The sequence below is a fragment of the Poecilia mexicana genome, unplaced genomic scaffold, assembly GCF_051168715.1.
Source record: "Poecilia mexicana isolate PSO_F unplaced genomic scaffold, ASM5116871v1 scaffold_17, whole genome shotgun sequence".
NCBI classification, from domain to species: domain Eukaryota; kingdom Metazoa; phylum Chordata; class Actinopteri; order Cyprinodontiformes; family Poeciliidae; genus Poecilia; species Poecilia mexicana.
The window spans coordinates 22,979,227-23,003,568 of record NW_028263386.1 but is presented as its reverse complement, the minus strand read 5'-3'; positions in this window follow the sequence as shown (position 1 = coordinate 23,003,568).

The following is a 24,342-nucleotide window of genomic DNA, read 5'->3' as shown; positions in this document are numbered from 1 at the left end:
TTTGAACATCCCTTCTGCTGTAAAACCTCACTCTCCAGAGTTTTCAGGCAGGGGGCTTGAGTCAAAGTTATGTGCGTCTGACCCTTCCCTCACATCAACTCTGAAACCTCGCAGTCATTAGCAGCCGATTGATGAGGGGAGACGGTATTAGTCTGGGAACATTTTCAGCTCATCCTGAGAAGGAGCCATTCTTACAATTCGTTTAAGGGGTTATGAATGTGCGCACGTTCTGTCTGAAATAGGCAATGTTCATTTTTTATCTGTAATTGTTTCTGGAGGAGGCTTTTAGTGAGAGATGGCTTAGGATCGTACCAGGATCTTTCCTGTGTCTTTATTGCAGAAACGCAGCTCTTTTCCGTTTTTTTGTTGTTATGAAGGACGAACCTGGCATTACTTTGAGAATTAACAGACAAGCTTTTCACGGCTGATTCTGATTTCTGCTAAACTGCAGATTTGATTATTCTTTTCACAATGATGAAACAGAATAAGAAACCTTGTTCTGCAGGTTCTTACATAGAGGCGGTAATATTGAAACCAACAGAAAATGGAGGAACTGCTGGACTATCCAGATTTGTGCATCAAAGCATCTTTTCCTAAAAATCCATGTAGGGGGAATTAGAGTCTCACAGAATGATAACCTTAAGTGAAATAGATGCAGTATGTGTACAATACTTGTAAGACAAGTGAATTGTCAAGATTTTTTGGGCATCATTTGAAACAACAAAGCCAACATTTAGTCTTGCTAAAATTACATAACTTATTGAATATTGCAATATTATTGCTATAACATATTCTTAGAATTTAAATTTTAATTTATAGGCAGTGGAAAAATAACTTTTTAAAAATATCAAGAGTTTATTGCATAGGATATTCTAATGTATTTATTGTATCCCAACTCAACAAACTGAAATTAGCTGGATAGTTAGTTGGGCCATTTGCTCAGGTAGCAAGCCTGGAGTTAGCTGCTAAACAGACATGCAGCTCATAGTTTGGCAACTTTAATTTTGAAGCAATGATACTTTAAAATGATTGGTGACACTGCTATGCATTTCACAAGTGGGGCAGGGCTTTGTGTTCAATCTGTCTTTAAAGTTGGAACTTGGATGCCAAATCGAAGTAGATTGTGTTTCAGCTGGAAAACCAGCAATATTTGCGAAATGCTGCTACGCTAACTACAGCTAGAAACACAGGACAATAACAATTGTATCTGTTCAAAACCTAAAAGGACTTGCTCAATAGTAAACATCACACAGCAATATGTGTGGTATCGGTTAAAACCTATACAGTAGAGAGATCAGTCAGAAAAACTGATATAAATACTAAGACGCAAAACATTTCACTGTTTTGTGTTCACAGTGGCCATATTGGATCTCAGTCTGAATTCAGACTTCAGGAATGTCTCCAGACTTACAAATCCAATTTCTGAGTATGAACTGAATGCATCATTACTTTACATAAAACCAGTTACCTGGACACTTTCTCATCTCAATAAAAACGTCACTTTGCTCAACCTCAATACTGGTTATTGGTCAATTTGAAGTTTTTCTGAAATTTTTTATTAAACTCGACAAACTGAACCAAATCACATGTTCTATACAGTGACGTGTTAAGACGCATGTAGACACAATTGTTAATGCATAGTTAAATGATAAATGCCTTACTTTTACAAAAAAATTACAATGCAGTCCTAAACAAAACTTAATTTTTTTTTTTTTACACATACATAATATTTCCCTTAAATTTCATCACCGTCATTACTGATGATGCTCACAGCTCCAAAAAAAAAAAAAAAAAAAAAGAAGGCTTTGAAGAGGTTTGCTCTTTGTTGTCTGCACATATTGGTTTCATCTTCATCATCATTCTGTCAGTAGCCAAAAGCACAACGGATGTCAACCTGAATACCAAACTCTCTCTTAACATATCTGCCACAAGCCTATATTCAGGACCACACACACACGCACACACACACACACACACACGCACACACGCACACACACAGATATATACATGACCAGTGTAAGGCAGCGAGTGTGTTGGGTGAGTGATGATCAGTAGATATGAAGGGGGAAAAGGGATCAGGAACTGGCTTTCATGATGGATCAAAGGGTTACATGACAACCAGGCGAGGACTTCCTGCTTGACAGGAACGTTGCTCAAATGGACAGCACGACATATCACGGATTGTGTGTATGCGCGCGCGTGTGTGTGTGTGTGTATGACTGTATAAAGAGTAAGACATCTTTCCCCAAAACAGGCAGTGTCCAGTATCCAATGGAATGTCCTTTCTTCATGCCATGTTCTGCCGTCTCTCTGTGTCTTCATCTTCATCTCTTCTCCCCGTGTCTCCAAGTCGACAATGTGCCTGAAGCGTCCAAGAAGATTTTGAAATGAGGGATTTCACTCAGTTCCTTCAGAGGCACTGCTGATCAACTGGGCATCCGTTGTTCGGTTGGGGGGAGGGGAAGAAATCTCCCATTTCAATTCTGGAGAAGATATATCGGCGGTCTTTTTTTTGTGGGTGATCTGGAAAAACACCACAGCTATCGACGCCCATCTTCTCAACTATATCCTCACACCCAGACGTCAATGGCACAGAATCACGTGCACCAAATGTAATAAAAGTAATTTAGTGCCGAGGCAAATTCCATAGCTCTGGGCCTCCATCCCATGTTAAACAGCCAGCTGACCTTTCGCGTCTGATTTCATAAAGAGGGACACAATCTGATTATGCTTGGACAGGAAAGGTCAAACGCACTGGCAGTTGTAGCGAATATGTGGCCGCTAGCTGGCCACAGTCGTGCAGAATGGCTGTTTGAGCTGTCGTCCCGTGCATGCCCCAGTGTGTGTGTGTGGGTGTGTGTGGATGGGTGGAAAGGGTGGGGGAAGCTATGGTTGTTACCCTCTATGGCCTCTTGAGCCCTCAGCAAAAAGGGCAGCATATCTGACATGGGTGGCGCGCTCCCTTTTCAAGTCGCAGTGACCGGACTCACTGACACATACACACACAAACGTATAACACACTAGGTGGTATCGCACACAGCCTTTACTGATAGTATCTGAAACCTAAGTGAGCCTTGAAGTGAAATGCCTGTTTGTGGTGGGGGTTCCCCCCCCCCTCCCCCCTGTGCTTTTACTCTCTCTTTTTTTCCCCTTTTGACTATTGGTCAATGTGAATGTCACAGCACATTGTGAAGGTGTAAGCTTTACCTATTACTTGAGTCTCTGTTGTCAAGGCTTTGATGGCGTCCATGGATCACCTGAGTTTTATTGAAAGTTTTGTGGGGGGGTTGTCTTTTCAGGTAAAGAAGCCTTCTGAATTTCTGCCATTAACAGACATAACAAGTTTAATACATCTCTTTCCTAGCTTCTAAAAACATGTCTGTTGTTATCGTTGTAAAGGCCTTCCGGGGCGCTCAGGTCTTCTGGTTCCGCTCTGTGTTCCCTGAACCAGAACCAAACACAGAGATGCAGCATTCAGCTTCTATGCATCACAAATCTAGAACAAACTTCCGGAAAACTGCAAAAGAGTCGAAACGCTGAGTCCCTTTAAATCAAAGCTAAAAGCCCACCGGTTTAGAGTTACCTTTCATTGGTAGTAAATGGAATCTGGATCAACGTATTTGATTTATATCTGCTCAGTCTTGATGATTTTGATGATGGCATTTGACAAAATGTACCGTTTATTGCTTGTTTCGTAATTGGCTACTGTATCTTTGCATATACTTTCTAAGGCATTGTATTCATATTTTCACGAAGATTTGATTTAATTTAACAGGCCAAGCAAGGAAACAGCGAAGAGTGCTGTGGCAGTTTCTCAACATAAATATCTACGCAATGGTTCTGCTCAGAACACACCAAAAAATCCAAACCTTTCACGCCGCACACCACCCCTGTCATGAAGCATGGTGGTGCATGTATCATGCAGTGGAGATGCTCCTACTTTACAGAGACAGGAGAGCTCTCACACACCAAAAGACAACAGAACAATAGTATTTTCTATTTGCAAGCCCGGCATACTCGTGCTAGAGAAAAATGCATGGTGCTTTCTGTCTTCTGTGTCGTTACGTATGTGTGTTTGTGCATGGGTACGCGTGGGTCAACCCCGGTCTTTCTTCACAGTAGACGCTCTTGGTAGGAGAGCTGTCATCTGGTTTACAAGGCGCCCATTAAGGAGCTGGCATGCATAGCGCTGATTGAATGCAGTGCTGCCGGTGTGCGCTTTAGTTAGTCTGTCAGAGATATGTGTGTATTCGCTTCCACAGACATCTTTACCTTTGTGTGTGTGTGTGTGTGTGCGTGTGGGTGTGTGTGTGCGCGCAAAAATAATCACAGAGATAGTGAAGAAATTTGTCTGGGAGAGTGTGTGTGTGTGTGTGTGTGTGTGTGTGTGGGTGAGAATTTTAATGCACTGTTGTACAAATGTACATGGTGTGCCGCGTGCGTGTCATGGTTAATGTTGATTATGTCGGGGCACAGTGAGGCGCTGACAGTGCCACGTCTGCCGAATGACGGAGATGATGTTAACAAGCACAGGGAGGCGGTCACCACCCCTCTGTTTACAATATGTGCTAAAGCTGTCGAGACCATAACTACCGCACACCGATTGTGTGCCTGTCGTTTGTGTGTGTGTGTGTGTGTGTATGTGTGTGTACTAAACCCTCCTTGTCCTCCACCTCTTTGTTGTCACACTCCTCATCTCTGAGGTGCTGCAGAGCTTGGTACTCCAGCTGAGAGGGACAGAAGCTTTTTTTCACTGAAGACGTCTGCGAGCCTACACGCCGGAGCAACAGCCAAACGAGACGCGCAACATAATTTAACCTCTAAAAACGTCGATCGCAACCTTAAAAGGGTGTTTTCCACACGTTTTATTTCACTTGGCTTCATTTGGGAAGGCAGGTGAAAGATAAACTCGAGATTTGTAAAAATTGATAATTAAAAAAAAAAACACATTCAATTTTTCAGAATATTAGCATAATGGCAAGCAATTCTGGCTTGTCTTCCCTTCTATATTTTGCAATTTGAGTCGTTGTTAATGAATGTGAAACAGCGAGATACGAGGTCTTTAATGGGCCCAAGTTAAAAGCTTGGCTCTTGTAAAGCACCAGAAGTTAAAAGCTTACACAGAGTTATCATAATAGGCCACGCTCAACGTCAGCCAAGTCGTCTTTTTGAAGCAGGCCTAATTTCCCATGATGATGATGATGATCGGCCGGACAACATGCTCAGAAACAATTAACGCTGGTCGCTGAAGTGGACACTTTCCCCAAGTCAGCCATTGAGGGCCAGGGCATAAATAAGTCCCCTTGTCAGCCATTGCCAAGCGACAGCTAATGATTCTCATTAATATGCAAAATAGCAGCCATATTTCTCTGCCGTGTGTGTGTGAGTACTTGTGTGTCCTTCTGCATTTTGCGTGCTTGTTCTGGCCAGTGCAAAGTGACCAGCTCAAGAAAATTTCTAATTGCAAGTCAATTATGTCATTGAGCCCATTTAGATGTTCATTTGTATGCAAATGTGAAGTGAGGAGAGGGACGCTGGAATCATACAACATGGAAGGCAGAAGTACTGAACACTCAGAGCTTTAAGACTCTGCATGGTGGGATTTATCCCTACTTTAGCAGTAAGGAATCGAGAAACTTCAGGAAAAGTACTACGCATTTAATGCTTGAGAGCTGAAAGTAACATCTTGGTTTCAAACAATCTAAAGCGAACCCCAAGGTTTTACACCCAATCTAATCTAATCAAATAAGTCACTGCAGGCATGATTTATTTTAAAGTTACATAAAAATATTAAGTTATTGGAGTGTTTGCCGTCAGTCAGATAAACAATAGATGTTTCTGGACAATCGATGTTCTTCCCTCATCACACTGGTGCAGTTTTGACTCTAATCACTAGATGTTGCTAATATGCAGCCAAATACATCCTTGATACGTGTGGAATATGTGTCAACATCCACCTACTCTGTAATAAGACCAGAAGCAGTTTGAGGCAAATCCGCGACAATAGTCCACCAGTGTGGTCAATCATTTTGCAGTGGTACTCATGTTGAGGTGTTATATTAAAAAATGCTTTTGATGTCAACTTCCAAGTAGGTAATATTAAAAAGAACTTATAATTTAATTTTATGATGGAAAAAGGTTTCTAAGACACCAATATACTGGCTTACAGTTGTTTATGCCTGCCGCACTATATTTAAAACGAGCTTCATGGAATGCTTAAAGTAGTTTTATGTCATGTGAAACTATGAAAAATAAGCTGTTTGAAATCTTATTGTCAGATTTTTTTTAACAATTTTTTTTAATCAACAGATTTTCTCCAGTTTGGAAAAGGTTTAGCAGGATCAGGAGGTTGAAATTATAGTTCAAAATTATTGTAAACCAGTAAAAATATCTCATCCATTCGAATTAACTTTGATCACAGGGAAAGGATGCATGTCGGCACTAATGCCATGAATTTTTATCTTGCAATAAAGCAAAATTCAAAAGTTTCTCCGGCTCTTACAGACGCAGTGGGCTCAAGTTGTAAAAACACAGAGCTCATCATTTCATCAAGCTATCATCCTGAAAATATGTTCCTGCGGTTTGGAGAAGTGGGCTAGGCCCAGTAAATGATTTCCAGATCCATCATCCTGCTGTGATCTCACACCCGATCCGCTCTCCTGTTGATTATCGGAGAGAGGTGTGAACACATCAATACGAAGAAATGAAAGAGAAAAGGACGACAACAGGAGACATTAGAAGAGTGTTAGGGGATGGGAAAAAAAGAAACAGTTTAACAACAAAAACAGAAAGCAATACATGTCCGCTGCTTCATATCTATTTCTAACTTTGGTAAGTTTTTCTTCTTTTCTATTATGCTAACATGCCGTGTACAGGCGGCTGCGTGTTTGATTCTGCGTGCTCTCGCTGTCGTCAATTCGTCAATGGGAGTACAGTATCCTGGTGACATTGGGCAGTCACTACCCAAGCTTTCCGCAGTTAATGAACGACTGGTCCGCAGCATTCCAGCTTAATTCATTATCACTGGGTTTGACTTGATGATGCAGATTAATAATCGGTTTGTCACATAGATATTTTGCATGATTAATGTGTGCATCGATTAAGAAGAGAAGGGTGACGGTGGCGTGCACCAGCAGCAGAGTACAGGAAGTCAATGATTGGTCTGCGAAAAGACTGATTGGAAGAGCAGAGAGAAAATCACTGAAGGCTAACTTAATCAAAGTTGTGGTTTGGGTCTTAGCAAAGATTTCTCTTATGTGCTCTCTTTTTTTCTACATAGATTTTTTAAAATGTCATCTTGGAAAAGACTTTGATTAATTAAGTCCTCTCACAGTGGTTTTATCAAAAAAAAAAAAGTTGTCATCTGCAAAAATGTTGATATCATTCTAATATTAACACTTGTATTGCTAGATTATATACAAATTGGTCCTAATAACGTTGCTCTCAAATCTACTGAAATAAAATAAAGCGCTTTAAGAGAAGTTTTGTGTTTGATTAGGATAATCAGAAACGTTGCATCCCTCTCAGCTCAGAGGCAGGCAGCAGCCGTCTCCTCAAAGGAAGGTCGTTCTTGTATCTATGACAACCTCCACATGTTAAGAGAATCAAATTAATGAATTGATATGTTTATCAAGGGGATAGAGATGTGTTCTCTCACCCAAACTTAAGTTCACTGCTAGAAATCAACCATGTAGTGGGTTTATAGATAAACCGCTTACAATGGAAGATCTTGCATGTGTGAAGACTGACTGAGTGACTGCATAAATTAAGCAGAGACGTGTTTAGTCCAAGGTGTTTGTGACTTTGTAAGGATTGACGTACTCCCATTTTTCTCCATAGTTGTACAGTATAGTCTTGTTGAACTAGAGCGATGTAACTGAATTTACTTCAAAGTAGGCATATTGCCTGAGGGTTTAATCACACAAAAAAACAAACACAATATCATCTGCAAAAAGGCTGATCCTTTAAGGGATTACTCACAGCCCCTTCTTGTTTTTAATCAATATATTATTTATATATATATATATATATATATATATATATATATATATATATATATCACTATATATTTATAGTGTTCAACTTTGCATCATCCTATCATGATTTTAAACCACTCATTTAAAAACAAATCATAGTAGATCAAATTAATAAACTGATATGCAAATGAGAGAAAATCCATTAAAGACATCAGTTTTTAAAGTGTCTCCCTGTTTTCCTCTTTGGTATTCTGGGCCCTTAGAGCTGACTAGTGGTAGAGACGCTGATGCCCGACTGCCCGACTGCTGAGCTCAGATTCAGTGCCATTGATCAGCCATGTACTGGATATATAGATCCACCAAGTTTATAGACAACTCATTTATTATGGTAGGTCTTTATCCATGTCTATAGATTTACTGTGTGAGGGTATAGATCGAGCAAGGACTAGTTTATGGCACATTATCTTTATTTGTATTTTTTTTACCAAGACATAAATATGCTGCCTAAACAGCAACTCTGTTTATCTAGTTTTTTTTTGTTGCTCTCAGGTGTTAGACAATGAGAAACATCTGTGGTTTGCCTTGTCTGATAAAGCAAACCAAAACGTATGCAATAGCGCAATAAACTACTTTCCTTTTCTAATCTGCCAACAAATAAGCCATGTTGAAAAGAAACAGATCGATGCCAGATAACATATAAAAGCTGTAATATATTCCTACAATCCCATATGTTTGAATGGATGGATTTACAACTGTAACACCAGAAATGCCTTTATCGAAGAGGATCGCGTTCTCGCAATTCCGAAATTGTCAGAATTGAATGAATCGGTCACAAATAAATGAGAGGGGAAAGTAATGTTTATATTACATTTTTTGGGGGGTGACAGCGGTGTAAAGTTATCATTACTTTCATAATGCTGTGTGTCCACACTGTTATTTAATCAGCATTTCATCACCCCTTCTTGTTTTTTTTTTAATTTACACACACACACACACACAAAACGGTCTCCGTTGATACATCCACCCAGACGTCACCCAGCACCCATCGTCATCGCAGCATCTGTGGAGATGATAAAGTGACGCTGAGCTTCGTTTCAACAGAGGAGACTGAGCTGAGGCCTCCCTCACAGATTAAAGAAAGCCATGGTTTCCGCAGGGACAATGCGGAGGAATTACCATATGAATATGACCAGAGCACCCCGGCCTCTTAAGACCATCAATCTCCCCGCGCGAGTGCCGCGATGCCAGATAACCCCCCGGATATCCCCTCTTAACCTCAATTTCTCAGGATGTATTAAGAGATGGTTGGTGCAGAGCGGTGGGGAGAGGAGAGGGGCTTTTTTTTTTGTATTGGATCTGTAGACGCTCCCCACTTTCCCTATGCCTCCGCCCCAACCCAAAACATGTTATAACGCAATTAATCTTGTCCCGGAGGAGAAAATATGGCAGCTAAGTGAATTTTACATGAAGATCCTCCCTCCATTCTTCTTTATAACAACATCCATCAGTGGGAAGATTTGTGCAACGCGGGAGGAGGGAGATTCATTTGAAAATATGTATTAATGTGTCAAAGTTGTGGTGATCTGTTGAGATGTCAACAACGCCGCTGCAGAGGTTCTGCTACGGGGAAGGGAAATTGTTTCTGAACTTTTGCCCGGCAGTAGAAAGTTCCAGAAGCACAAGAATTACAAACCCAGCGAGAGGGAAGGCTTCCAGAAAGTGTCGACGTGGAAGCGAAACAATACAGCAACGCAGCTTTTAAAAGACCATCAATGAAAATGACAGCATTTATTTGGGGATTTTTGCCATTGTCAGGTGTAGATTTCATATGTAAGATCGTCGAATCAAAGCTTTATAACCTGGTTACTTAGGTACAACTTGTGTTGTTCTCAATTAACTGATTCTTCCTTGTTTTCTGCATTTGAACCTGTAATTGGTCATTACAATTTCTCTGCTTTATTTGGGTTTAGCTTTGTCGTTGCCACATTTTCTCTGTGTGAAACGGTGTCCATTGTACCCATGTTTGAGAAAATGCAACACTTTAAATTAGGCGTGTTGGAGCAGAGACACGTCTAAGGGGGTTTTTGTACCCGGGTTTGCCGGACCAAAACTTCAACAGTTGTTACATTTTCAGCTGGTGTTTTTCACACTGGAAACTCTTTGATAAATCTGTTTACTCCCTCGCCAAGAACCACTGAAGGAAACGACACGAAAATCTCCGAAAAATACGTGAGCGTGACTTCCGTCTTCACTATATGAAAACAAACATGGAGGAGCGTCAGATTTTATACGTTTGGCAAAAGATTACAAGCCATTTCTCCGGCTAGTGTTAGACTTGAGCATATGTTTTGGTTTTATTTACCCAGAATGCCCTGCACTTTAGTTTACTTCCTGATTTTGAAGGGGTCTCAGGTGCGCTTGGCATTCACTGAGACCTGAGTTTTTAGGCCTTTGTTTAGGACGCTTTCCCACATTCACACCTTTGCATTGAATTGAACTTTCTAGGCAAACAAATGAAAGTGGACCAAACATGGCTGATGTGAATGCACCCTAAAAAACGCAGAACAGTCATTGACTATGTCCAGTTTGATGGTAGAGTGCATCAGATTTTGATGCATTTGATTTTAATTTTGTGCAGGTATCTCAAAGATGTAAAAAAAATGGTGCAAAAGATATAAAAATAATCAGACAATTAAAATATAATTCTCAATTGTTTTTCAGAGAAAATGTATGTTTTTCCTCGATATTTTGGGAGTGTAAATTACTAAAATACACTAAAATAATTTAAGATAGTCCATTACCTTCAGAAGTAAACGCACAAAAGCTGTTTATTTTCCTTCAGAGGGTTGAAATATTACATTTTACAGTCATAGTTGAAAAACACGTCGGGAAAACACCATTTAAGTCTGTAGAAAGCGTCTGTTACTGCTGCTGTTTAGTTGCAACAGTCCACTTTTAGTTGCCGCGTCGCAGGAAGCCACACAAATACAACCAAGAGAAAAAGGTCAGATAATTATTGAATATGATCGACTTTCCCATTTGTCAAGCAGATGTGCCGCCTGGATAACATAATGTACATGTCAGGGAGAGATAGTGGGAGATCCATGGCCTCTGCAGAGGAGAAGGAGAGTCACGGGGAGAGCAGAGCGGACAGGGATGTAGATGCATCAACCTCTGCGCGAGGAGAGCGACAGAGAGCTGCGGATAACGGTGGTGGGGTGGGGGGGGAACATAGGTGTAATAGATTTCTGGTGTCTATATTTCATGTTGAAAATTGGCCGGTACATCCAAGTGGTTTGATCTATGAGGGCCGTCGTCTTCAGAAAAAACCTTAGTAAATGTGTAATTTCTCCCTTGATGGAACACAGGCAAAAGGCTATTCTTCTTATTCCTCCCTCGCTCGCTCGCTCTCTCTCTCTTTCTTTCTCTTTTTCTAGGTTGTTTCCACACTCCCTCCATCCTCTCCTTTTCATGCCCCTTGATGTCTCCATTTCATTACCTGCCCTCCATCTATCAATTTTTCCTGTTTTTCTTTTTTTTTCTTCTTTGAAGCAGTGAGTTTCCTCACACACACTTTTGGAGGTACCTGCCCCCCCAACCCTCCATGTTCACTGCAATTCCTTACAAACCAGCATAAAGCCTTGATATATTTCTACGACTATTCATCCTTTATGCCCCAGCAAATCTATATTTACTCGCTGATATTTGCTTTATCCACAAAGTTTGATTCGTTGCGCGCCGAAACCAACAGTGTCTGACCTCTGCCGAGGCAGTGGAGAAACCCGGTTGATGTGAACAACAGTGAATAAAGGAGCGGGATCACAGGTGCAGGTGGAAGACAGAAGAAAGAGAGAGAGAAAGAAAGAAATGCTGGAAATAAATGAGGCGCGTCAGCCGAACACTGTCGCACTAGTGATGTGTAAAAGATAAAGAAGGTCCCGGCGATGATCTATGAGTGTGACAGCTGTAAAAAAAAAAAAAAAGAAAAGAAAAAACTGTAAAAGCCAGAAATGCAGAAAGAAGATCAAAGTAATTTTAAAGCAAAATATAGGAAAAAATAGGTGGAGGGGTTCAACATTTTCAATGCAACATTAATAAATCTGATAGAATACTTTGAAATTTCCTTTTAAGAGAGAGATTTGTTTTATTTTTGTGACTAACACAAACCTCAAAGAGAAAACAGTCCAGATTTCCAGAAACGTTGGCGATGGGACATTGTTCCTAGCAGTGAATGATAAATGGAGAAAAGCCATCACTGATAACGGTGAAAGTGCCGCCGCTGGTCGGTGGCCATCGTGCCACTAATAATGTGAGATCAGTTGTCTCTATCAGCGATGGGCAGGGCAGGCCTTTTAATCATGGTCTAAGGGGCGCAGAGCCTCTCTATCATCATTGAACTGTGTCCAGGGCTAATTGTGGCTATATTTCACTGTCCCTGTGGCCTGCACACGGCAATGATCTGCCAGCTTGCAGCACCGCCACACATTACACACACCAGCAACGTCTGCATGTGGACTGGGAGGAGGAAGAGAAAAAAAAGACTTCCATCTGCCTTAGTGGGCTTGTAAAGAAAGATTTTCTCGTGAAAAACTGGGATGTGTTGAGAATGTAGATGGGGGGGGAAAAATAAAACGCCTGTCCATTGTGAGATGGCTGCAAAGCTTACTTGAGCTCAGCCTTGGCACACGTAGTTGACGCGTGGATGTTTCAGATCTTTGCACACGAGGCGCGATCTGGTAACGTGTGAAATCTCATCCTTTAATGGAAACGATTTGTCTTAAGCAAATCATTTTTGACAAAGTTCTTGAGTTGAACACAAGACGATACCTAAAGTCATGTGTAAAACTTTAGTCTTTAGAGGGAATGATTTCAGCAAACTCTAGAGTTAACATTTTTAACTTGATTGTTGGGTTTGTTGCAGATTTATAGGTGCAAAACTGTGAGATAATCAAATACAGTTTGTAGTAAAGTATGGACAGGTGTAAGATTCTTGCGGTATGATAAAATACCACGGTGTCACTTTATCGTTAAACACAGAAAGGTATGACATGAACCAACTGCTTTTATTAGAATATATATATATATATATATATATATATATATATATATATATATATATATATATATATATATATATATATATACATATACGAATAAGGCAAGTCCTGAGAAGCCAGCTCAATGGCAAGAACAAGATCCGTGCAATAAACACCTATGCCTTACCAGTAATCAGATACCCTGCCGGAATAATTAGCTGGCCAATGGAAGAGATAAAGGCCACGGATGTTAAGACTCGGAAGCTACTAACCATGCATGGAGGGTTCCACCCCAAATCCAGCACCCTGAGACTGTACACGAGCCGTAAGGAAGGAGGCAGAGGACTAGTGAGTGTGAGAGCCACTGTCCAGGATGAAACATCTAAGATCCATAAATACATCAAGGACAAAGCCTCAACGGACGATGTGCTCAGCGAATGTCTCAGGCAATGGGGAACAGAGGACGAGGTGCTGGAGGAACCATCATGGGAAGACAAGCCCCTACATGGGATGTACCACCGACAAATAACTGAAGTGGCTGATATCAGGAAATCCTACCAATGGCTGGAGAAAGCTGGACTCAAGGACAGCACGGAGGCCCTCATCCTGGCCGCCCAGGAACAGGCCCTAAACACCAGAGCAATAGAAGCTCAGATCTACCACACCAGACAAGACCCAAGGTGTAGGTTGTGCAAGGAGGCCTCTGAGACAGTCCAGCACATAACAGCAGGGTGCAAGATGCTGGCAGGGAAAGCGTACATGGAACGACATAACCAAGTGGCGGGCATAGTGTACAGGAACATCTGTGCCGAATATGGACTGGAAGCCCCGAGGTCAAAGTGGGGAACACCCCCAAAGGTGGTGGAGAATGACCGAGCTAAGATCCTGTGGGACTTCCAGATCCAGACAGACAAGATGGTAATGTCGAACCAACCGGACATTGTGGTGGTGGATAAAGAACAGAGGAAAGCCGTTGTGGTGGATGTAGCAATACCAAGTGACCACAACATCAGGAAAAAGGAGCATGAGAAACTGGAGAAATACCAGGGCGTCAGAGAGGAACTGGAGAAGGCCTGGAAGGTGAAGACCACAGTGGTGCCTGTGGTCATCGGGGCCCTCGGGGCAGTCACCCCCAAACTGGAGCAGTGGCTCAAACAGATCCCAGGAACAACATCAGACATCTCAGTCCAGAAATGTGCAGTTCTAGGCACAGCCAAGATACTGCGCAGAACCCTCAAGCTCCCAGGCCTCTGGTAGAGGACCCGAGCTCAGAGGATGAAAGAGACCACCCACGGAGGGTGAGAGGGGAATTTTTTTTTTTTATATATATATATATATATATATATATATATATATATATATATATATATATATATATATATATATATACAGCAAATATTAATTAATATGTTGTATGCACACCTCATTTGGTAGTATCTTTCTAAGACGGTGTCAACAAAACAGAGCAGCTCAACCATTTCCTTTATTTCTAAACTAAAAGTCTCAAACATGACTGCCCAGCTCAAAGCGCTCACCTTCACACCTGGGACTTAGAACAGCTTAAGCTTATTGCACCAGACAAAGTCACCTGCTGACAACTGGATGGTTGATGTGTGAGACGGGTTACTCCATAATGGCGAGTGTTATCCAGACGTGACGCGGTGCTTATCCTGTACAATTCACCTGAAAAACAAGCTAAGGGAAGGGAGGGAATCTGAAAAGTTGGAGTACGCTGGTTGTTTAAGTGAACATCTTTCATCTAATGTTCTGTTGAAACACTTTAGGATCCAGTTTTAACATTGGGTCTTGTTCAGTAGGAGTAGAAAGCAGAGTTGACAACATTATGCCTTGCGAAGGTTTTCCATATCTATCAGGTTGTGTGAAATCCTGACTCCTCACAGTTTCCATCAAATTTAGTTTTGGAGTCGGACTCAGCTATTGCAAAACTACTCATCTTCTGGCGATGTCTTTCTGGTTTTGTTGATTTTTTTTTTTGCTGTTCAGACCCCCTAGTAAAGTGAAGCATCATGTTTCAGAGTGGTATTTTATTGGGGCCATTCTAAAGTACACCTGTGCACTAAACCTGCCGTCTAATCGGCATCTTGATTGATATGCCGCACCTGAGAGGTGGGATGGATTCCATGAACCTTATTTCTGTTTAACCATATTCAATATGCAGCTCCAGAAAAAAAAAATGAAGCGCCCACTGCACTGAACCCCATTATAAACCTCATGGTTTTTCCACCAAATATTGATTTCTAAACTCTTCCTGAGTTAAAACATTAGTATTGTTGTTTCTAAATGAATATGAACTTTTCTTTGCATTATTTGAGGTCTGAAAGCACTGCATCTTTTTTAGTTTTTGACCATTTCTCATTTTCTGCAAGTAAATACTAAATTTCTGATTGGATTTTTTTGGAGACTTGTCAGTAGTTTGTAGAATAAAAGAACAATGTTCATTTTACTCAGACATATACCTACAAACAGTAAAACCAGAGAAGCTAGCTGATAATTTCAAGTGGCGACTTAATTTTTTTTTCCAGAGCTGAATATAATGGTAGGTGGATGAAGAAGACTTTATGCTGAAATTAAATCTTAAGGTGAATCAAATAAAATATTAGTCTTAGGGTGTGTACCAAAACCCTTATTCTATGCTTTTAACTTTTTACAATTCTTTTAGTTCAATTATAAGTAGAAAAGAAAAACTTTAAATTCTCCTTCCTATTTTTGCGTAATGTACATCTTTGAGTTTAAAATGGGAATGTTTAGACTTTCGAGAGTCACTGTGTACAGACACATTCTTAATTTGTACAACTATCCATTTACTTGTTCACCTTCCCTTTCATTTCATATTCACTCAATCATCCCTCTCTGCCTTTGGCTCACCTCGACACCGATGGGTCACCTCCGCTGCAAAAAGTTTTAATTAAAGTTAGAGCTGTGACAAGTGGACAGCTGAAAGAAGATGGAGGTGGGGCGGGGAGGAAAAGAGGGGTTTGCATGCTACTGTGCATTTACCGCTTACCCAATCTGCCCCTTTCTCATTCTTCAGTTCCCCACCCTTCAGCTCACTCCCTCCAAAGCGGAAGCAATTTCCATGAATTTGACTTAATGGACGAGGTTGTGTCCCTAATATGCAACAATGGATTGACACTCAGCCTAAAAGTGTCTCCTTGTGCCCTGGACCTATTTTATGCATTTTAAGGGAATTTTCACACTCGCACAGAGTCAGGAGTGATATCTCAAAGTCAGTTCAGTCATTCTAAAAGCTCATCACTTTGCCGCAACGTCAGGAAAATTGATCTCCAAATGGACAAGGAGGGACGTTTGTTGTAGCCACGTTTCAGCAAGCGAGATGAAAAATACATCAAAAACAAAGAAGACTCACTACGACTCAAAAAAAAAGAAAAAAGAAAAAGAAAAAGCGTCGACAGCCGACTATGAGACGTCATAAGAACTACAAGAAAAAGAAAACGCCTTCCAGAGTGTTTTGCACATGGGATAACAGAGCTTTCTATCATCCCCCCTTTTTCTTTCTTTTTTTTGTGTGGTTTCCAGAGAAGTTGCGATTACTCTGCTGCAGCTGTTATCTCATTTGTCTGAACAAACTGTGAATGTATGCTTCTGGGCGCCGAAGACTCCCTGCTTTGTTTCCCCCTGAAGTGGTTCTAGTTTCAAAAAAAAAAAAAAAAACGCATTTAGAAGAACGGCAGTGAAGCCAACACTTAACACGAGCAACCGATGCCAAAAAACCCGGCGAGCCAACATTGGCGGCCAGAGTAAATTACAGGGTTTAAAAAGCAGAGTAACAGTGTTAGCAAATGAGCTGCGCTCCCCTGCCAACATGACATTAGCTTGTTAGAGGAACGTATGGGATATACCGTACATGCTCGGCATAGATCTATTATAAATCGTCCATTAGCGTTTTCTGTCGCTTTAAAAGAGTTATTGATTGTTAAGCATCACCACCGAGTTTTTTTTTGTTTTTTTTTTTGAGTAAAGTGAAATCACAAGTGGAGCATATAACTTTCCCTGGTTTTATCCGAAACGGGGGACGTAATGCGTCACATGTCGGAAGCGCTCTGAGAGTTAAATGAGCAGTTTAATCTTAGTTTAACGTGTCGGCATGCTTATGCTTACTAATTAGCACCCGGGCAGGATTACAGCTGAGCCTGACGGAAATGTCATTAATTTTAGCCTGTATTTGCTCATAAATCAAAGTGTGACACATTAAAATTTTGACCCGATTCCAGGTTAAAGATGAAGTTATCATCTAGTCGAGCATGTCTCACATTAAAAGGCGTTTCTCTGACTTGCTGGAAAACCCCCCCCCAAAGAATTCTGATTACATTGTTCTTGCCGATTTAATTCAATTCAGTCAATTTAATTCAAAAATATTTTATCGATCCCAAAAGGAAATTAAATTAAGCAATTACTACTTGTCTGATGCATGTTGGTCATGTTAGCAGTGTTTAATCCAGGCCCATATTAGTCTCATCTTTTCTGTACTTTCAACTTGCTGAGTGTGTTGTATGTGTTACAGTTTTCAGGTGGTGGTTTTCCTTTAGTAGGTTAACAATTAAGTCAAAGAATAATAAGAAGAAAAGACTGGGATGTAGTGCAATTATTACTTTATTAGCCGTAAAACAGAATGGCATGCCATCTTTCTTATACTTTAAAATTATACCTGATCTCTAAATAGTGGTGTTGATATTTTTTCAGAAGCCAGTATTTCTTCTTCTGTGAACATTCTTTGGTGAATGTTCACAGACTAATACGACAAACCCCCCTCCGTAATTTCAGTAGTCATTTTTAAGCTTAGACATACTGACTTTAATTCCTTGTCTGCTCTTAACCAATGGAAAACGATCCTCGTTTTGCCTCACTTTTGGTGCATGTTGCACACAACTGCTGAAGCCCCAAGTATGTGAACTGTCTGTGCAAACAGCACAACAAGCTATGTTCGGCCCTGTCTGTAGGCCCTGTCTATTTGTCATTGTGGAAATCCAAAAAGAGAAAAAAAAGGCTTAAATACAAATTTGGTACTTCAAAAATGCAGCTCACTACATATGACCATCTAGAAAAACAAAGCTTCACTGCAACCTGGACCATCTTAAATCATGAGCTGTGTTTTCGTTACAAATGCGTGCACATTTTTTTAAATATTCTGCTAAAGCTAATGATTAAATTCATAAAATAAATGGACATTTCATTAATATCATAATTTAATGACTGTATGCATGCTCGCATTCCAACTACGATACTAAAGCTAGTCATCAGTCGTCAGAGGAGACACGAGCGTCTTGTTAAGGCGTCGGAGGGACGAGAGATGTTGGGAGCTGCTACGTTTTTGGAAAATTGCTGTATGTGATTTTACACGAGAGCTATGGATTCAACACTTTTCAAATGGAAAAAACTCAATCTTTGATGAACTGTGTACCGTGAGACCTCTGGGTTAGCCAGCTGCACATTGTAAGGATACCAGTTCCTATGAATAAGTAACTGTATGCAAACTAGCCTGACTCGTGTGATGCAGTTTTGCAAAATACACCAATTTTCACTACGGGTGACAAACCACCCTATCTTAGAGGAAAAACTTATTAAAAAAACATGTTTGTTTTTTTAAACTACTATGTTTCCATTAAGTGAATTTATAATTGTAATTCCACATTTTTGCAAATTTAAGGCCAATGGAAAAATTACAGGAAAACCCCACCCCCATTAAAAATAGTAAAAATAGGTGGCTGGTAATCTTCCATGGAGACTGTGGACGGTCTTAGTTTGTCTCCAAAATGTATTGAGCATATTTAATCTGAAGCAAGCCTGTGTGAAAATAAGATTCACTAAAACCGCTACAATATTTGTGATTTAAAAAAAAAAGAATTTTATTATGTTTGTTTCCAGGATCTGGTCATTCTGCCCCCAAAAAATGTAAATGCTTCATCACAGCCAATGACGCTGTGTCACGTCACTGGTGGTTTACTCATTTATTAAATCTTTTTTTGTTTTGTTTTGAGGGGGTTGGGAGATGATGGTTACGGTCCTGTAAAGCATTTACAAAAGTGAGGGATTGAGAGATCAGCCTCTCAATCCCTCACAGGAAGTATTCAGTGGAGAGATAGATGGAGGCAATCCTTCCTTCCCATCAACCACCTCATTAGTCCCCCTCAGCCGTAAAGCTGTCCCATCAGGCCGTGCTGTCATAACTCACTTTGGAGCATTGATTTTAATCACGGCAAATGTAAACATATGTATTATCAATATCAATGCACAAAATAACTCTGTAATATGCAATTACCAAATGCCATCGATTTTCTTTTCTTTTTTTTTTTCCTCCTCCTCCTTCTGCTGTTTTATTTCTCTCCCTTGGTCTTTTCCTCAATTCAATATAATCATGGGATCACTTTGAACTGATTTAATAAGGTCTGTATATATAAATATATGTGACATGCTGGCATTGGGTGAATATTACAGGGGATCATTTTCATAAATTTCAATACAGGGTTTCAGAGTGTTGCCTGGAGGGAGGTGAAACCAGGACACAGCAGGAAGTCATTATGTAGACGACAGGGACGCCACTACCGATGTAAACATTTAATATTTTCATACGGTTTATTGTTTTGGGGGAGCTTGGAAACATTAGAACTTTTCTGTTTCTTTTCGTTTTAACCAAATAAATGTATAAAAGGAACAGAAAAGAGAGTCCATGTATCGGTTACCAAAAAGCTGTTTCTCTAGTATGACCAGAAATGATTAACACCGTAAGTTATTGAATTAGACGTTGGTTTCTTTGGAAGAAATCTTTACAATTCGGCACGATGACAAAAGTGAAGACGTGTTTTTAGAACATTTCCAACTCGCAGCAGTCCAGACTACTTGCTGATTAATTCAGCAAATAATTTTTTTGACCACCAGCGCTGAGGTTATGTCAACACAGCAGGGAAACGTAGGCCGTATGCCGTATCCCACTTTCTTTTTTTTGTCCAAATGTGAACTTTAATCAGCGCAAGTAGGTTTTTTCTTTCAAGTCGAAACCGCTCCACTTTCATATGAGGTCATAAAACCGACACATGTTTTAACGTGACCTTAATATTAATGGTAATGTAATAGTTCTCACGGAAGTTGCCACTGACTTTCAATTTTTTTTCCCCCCAAGATGATCATATTAAAACAATGTCTGAAAAAAACATTTTACTGATTTTTTATTTTTTTTAAAGAAATGCATTCATCTGCTTCCTGTTTAGACTTAAGTAAAACAAGTTTAAGATTACCCAAAAGTAACAAGTAAATTTGAGGACCACATTTGTTATACTTAAGCACGACACCAGAATTAGTAGTAACATAAAATATGTTGATCAGCAAATGTTTCTGTATGCCACGTTGCATCTACACAGCCTTTAATCCACATAACTTTCATTTCCCTATCCAAAACAGTTTTCAAGAGTTATTTTCCTCCAACAGAGCTGTACAGTAGACGCGCTCTCTGCAAAACAACCCTCGAGCGCACGCTCGCTTGCTTCACCTCACACACAGTTTCAGGTGACACAGCCTGGACCCAGACTGGATCAATCTGTCTCCATTTGTCACTGACCTCTTCCACGTTCCGAGTCTGTCACCGCGAGTGCACGGGCGCATCTTTATCTCCAGAACTGTAAAAATAACCTTTGACAGGTGTATCGAGGACGCGGTCCCCATTCTTACATGAGTGCTTCCAGTGAAAGCCTGATTGTTACCTGTCTTTACATGAAACAGCTCGGAAAAAATGGAGGCACAAAAGGGACTGACAGCAAAAAGAGGCGCGGTGGCAGGGCGGAGGGGGGGCAGAGTGGGGAAGAGAAGCAGAGGGGACAATGGTGGGGCGAAAAACAATTGAGTAAAATCAAATCGAACAACAAAGATGAGAAAACCAAAGTGATAAAGGTGGAAAGGAGATGGGTGGAGGAAAAGAAGAAGGAAGAAAGAAGATGGTACACACAGATAGTGAAATGAAATCGGTTTGGAATTATTCTGCCTGGAAAAATATGGTCCTGCATAGGTGCTTGGTGTTAAAGGAATGAAGAAGCTAGCAGAATAAATGATTTACTGCTTCACATAGACTGTTTTTATGTTGCCGATGCATCTCTGCCGTGAGCAGAGCAGGATCCCGCACTTATGCCATATGCCTAATCCATAACCATAACGCCGGCGTGGCGGCGTGGACATACATATCAAGACATTTGCTCCGTATGATAATGTTCATTGTGGCGCTCGTATAACCGTGTGTACTGATCCCGTACATATAAACAGATGTTTGTGACAAACCTTTAGCACTTCAGAAAGTGAAAATGGCACCGAGTAAAGTCGTATGATTCCTTTATTGGCATCCTCTCCCTCTCGTCGTAAATCACAGCCTTGTTTTTCCTCTTAGATTCTGCATATGACGTGCGTATTAAACCCACCAAACGGTGAATAATTATTCCCTGTCAAAACTTTTCTTTTCTTCTCCCCTGAAACGGCTCCATCTGAATTTATACCTGCCACCCGTTTGTTCCCTGCGTTCATTTGGAGCGGTTCTAATGAGGACAAACTGCTCCCCGGTTGAGCCGCAATGGCTCTGCTGACTCCAAGAAGAACTAAAATGGCTGAATGGAAATGAGCGGGGGCAGAGGAGGTCAGGCCTCCGCATCAATTCTCATATTGCATGCTGGCGGCGCGCGCGCTCACGTGCACGCGCTCTCACAAACGACCGCTGCGCACCGAGGTGTCTGAGGTGCATAATGGTGACAGCAGCTCCTCTCCAACCATTTCTCTGCTCTAATATCATCATTTGAATCGCCTTTTTCCTCCACCTTTCTTTCGGGCTCTGTCTCTCATCTCTTAATATTATCATGTGAATAGCCAGCAGGTGATGAGATGTTACACCAGGGTTCAAATAGAGGAAAATGAATTGGTGTGGGGGGGGAGTGGAAAAAAATGGAATAACTGTGTCAGAGCCGTACTGGTGTACCCATTTGCCCTCTTAAACCCTTTTTATTTTATCACAGAATAAAATTGAAAACTGTACAATATATTGAATTTCTGTCATAACCAATATCTACAGTATGTGTACAGTATTGCAGTAATAAAGTAATACTTTGACGCAATTTCTCTTTGCTTATATAAATTCAAGAATCCATGCGCTCACAGTTTGCTGACCATTAATATTTTTGGTCACCGAGTCTAAAACTGATGCCCACACAGGTAACTGGAGCAGCAAGAAAATCCAATAACCAACAATAATATAGCAATTGCCAGTTATTCTAATATTGCGTAGCACTATTAAACTGTAATTTTCAACCTTGTCAGCCGTCCCAGCAGGTCTATGGTACACATACTCAAATTGTATGCATAAGGAATAAGGAAAATATGACACTGTAATCTTGGTAATCACCACCTTTTAAATCGATTTTGAGCAGCTCTCTGAGATGAGAAGCTCGTGACATTGTTTTATAACCTCACCCTGACATGTACCTTAGCTAGAATCTGTGCTTTTGAATTATTTCTTTGTTTGAAAAGAAAAAAAAAAGTCTTTGGATTTAGTCAGAAATGCTGTAATACCAATATCACACCAGTAGGTGGCCACAGCATCAACAATGAGAGAAATTCTAATGGACAATCTGAGAAAGGCCAACGCAGTACAGGGCTAAAAAAAATCCTTCCAAAGCAGTTTTACATGTGTTATGTTTCCACATTTGTGATTACACTTCATAGAAGCAAAGTCAGGAAAAGCTGAGATGGATTAGGATTATCCATCAAGATGGTTCCAGGGTTGTCTTGTTTTCAAGCACAGAACTCGATGCATGTGCAAAGCAGGTGTGTACGTTTTTATTTCCGCTTATGTCTTGATGCCCAATCCATGCACATACACAACAAAAACCTCTCTAAATTGCCCTTCGGGGTGATTGAGTACATATGTGGTCGTTTGTCTTGTGCTAGCAAGCTTTGCAGAGTGTGCACTCCCTCTCACCCATTGATTTGGACAAGTGGAGCTGGTTGGATGTCTTTTTCACCCTGAATTGTTTGCATGTGTACAAGAGCTCTGAATACTTTGGAAGTATCGTGATAGTGAAGCTAGGGCCTTAACTCAAACTTGCACGCCATATTCCTTTGTCGCTATCCTTTGTTCTTCTCTAATGTTCTTTAGCAAACCACTGAGAGCCTCACATAGCAGCTATGTTTACAATGAGATTGAATCCGTGTTTCCTTTCATGGTATCAGAGTACAAGGAATACACGTTTCATACACACACGATGTCAAAACCCTCGTCATTTTTCTTCTGCGTCCAAAACTATGACATGTTTTGTGTTCTCCATCAATGTATGCGACAGATTTTTCTAAACAACCCTGATCTCACAAACGGTCATCGCTACTTTACATCAGTGAATCACAAAGTGGGACTACCCTTTTACATTTACAGATGATTTAGGGAAAACAAATCTCTTGGCGCAAAATGACTTTGGCCATTATTTTAGGAAACTAGAGAGATTAACCAAAGCACTTGCCAGTTAACCCCACCCGACCCCTATGACGCCTTGGTCATTGCACAAATCCCTCCTAGGTGGCCAGAAAACATTTTAGGGCCAGCTTTTAGTGTTTTAGTGAAAGGGAGTATAGTTACTATGCGGCTTACCTGCTACCTTTTTCCCTCATTGGCCCTCGTTTCTCTCTCCGTTTGTGTTACTCTCATCTGTTTTCTCCTGTTAGGAGTGTTAGCAGGAGGCAGAGAAATCATAGAGCCATCAAAGGTTGCCAGCTGTAGGAAATGTCTTCATTTGCAATGTACTAGCCTCACACCTGAGCTCCAGGCCTCTGTATTACTGTGTGCGCCTGCTGGTGTGTGTGTGTGTGTGTGTGTGTGTGTGTGTGTGTGTGTGTGTGTGTGTGTGTGTGTGTGTGTGAGAGACTGATCGTCAGCCGTCCCAGCTTCCCAGCAGGTCTGTCTTTAAATTGTCTCTGTGTGCTTTATGGCTCAGTGTGTGTGATAGCACTGCGTGTGTGTGAGCGTGTGGCAGCAGCTCTGCGCCCCATCCATCAGTGTTAAGATGGCACATTACTGTTAATGAATGATATTTGTGTTCACCGTGTATGTCAAGGGGGTGGACTGGGAAAGCAAAACAAGCTCTCCCAATCACCTCACTTGTAGCCTTCACATTTTCTATGTCAGGTTCCCCTGCTGCTTTGCATTTAAAAAACGGATTCAGCTGAACCATTAGCTTACCTATGTTAGCTATTCCACACAGCTGCAAGAATACCGTTAATTTCCACATTTTTAAAAAAAGGTAAATAATGTTCTGCTAACTCTGCTTACCCTA